We start from the raw sequence: 563 nt of genomic DNA, 5'->3' as shown, positions 1-563 counted from the left end.
ACGTCACACTAAAGGACAGAAATGGTAGTTATTAAATTATTTCTATTTAATTTTGAACATGTCAAAGGAGAAAGAAAGTTTAATTTTGATACAAACAATATCAACATGTTTTAAAAATTTTTTTTAAATGTCATTAACAAAATTCAGTCTCTTAGTCAATCAGTATGTTACTGAAACTTTTCTAGCCCCCCTGCTACATGTGTGGCACAGCTAAATATGATTGATATTCAAACTATATTCATCAAGATGTGAATGAATTTTTTAAAACTATATGGCTACTCTTTTTAAGGCATCATTTTGATTCTATTTACTTTCTGCATCGTTCTCTTAGGATCTCCTCCCTTCTGGTGGATCCCTGTTAATTTTCTGTCTATATTTCTATGTCCTCTCTTCCAGTAATTTCTCTCCCTTAATTCTTTCTGTTTCAAAAACAAATTACCACATTTTATACTTATTTTCAAGACACTTTATAACAGTACAAGTTTTCTGCAAAAACATCAGAAAATAGTTGAATTAATGTAATTATTGCATTTAAGAACACTGGAAATGATCAAAAAGAATAA

The 563-nt window shown here is 28.8% G+C and overlaps 2 protein-coding genes across 3 annotated transcripts in view; one reads left to right on the top strand and one right to left on the bottom strand.

The window, feature by feature from the left end:
- The window catches only part of LOC107758007 (LIM/homeobox protein Lhx4-like), a 23,313-nt gene that overhangs the window by 457 nt on the left and 22,293 nt on the right, over positions 1-563 (bottom strand). The window lies entirely within an intron of this gene.
- Positions 1-563, top strand: part of LOC107758008 (acyl-CoA-binding domain-containing protein 6-like) — a 33,410-nt gene that overhangs the window by 29,673 nt on the left and 3,174 nt on the right. The gene's annotated exons all lie outside the window — the stretch shown is intronic.

Source organism: Sinocyclocheilus rhinocerous, unplaced genomic scaffold (genome assembly GCF_001515625.1).
Source record: "Sinocyclocheilus rhinocerous isolate Xijiao unplaced genomic scaffold, SAMN03320098_v1.1 scaffold1314, whole genome shotgun sequence".
In the NCBI taxonomy this organism is placed as follows: Eukaryota; Metazoa; Chordata; class Actinopteri; order Cypriniformes; family Cyprinidae; genus Sinocyclocheilus; species Sinocyclocheilus rhinocerous.
Note: the sequence above shows the minus strand (reverse complement) of the source record. Positions and strands in the feature narration are given on the sequence as shown.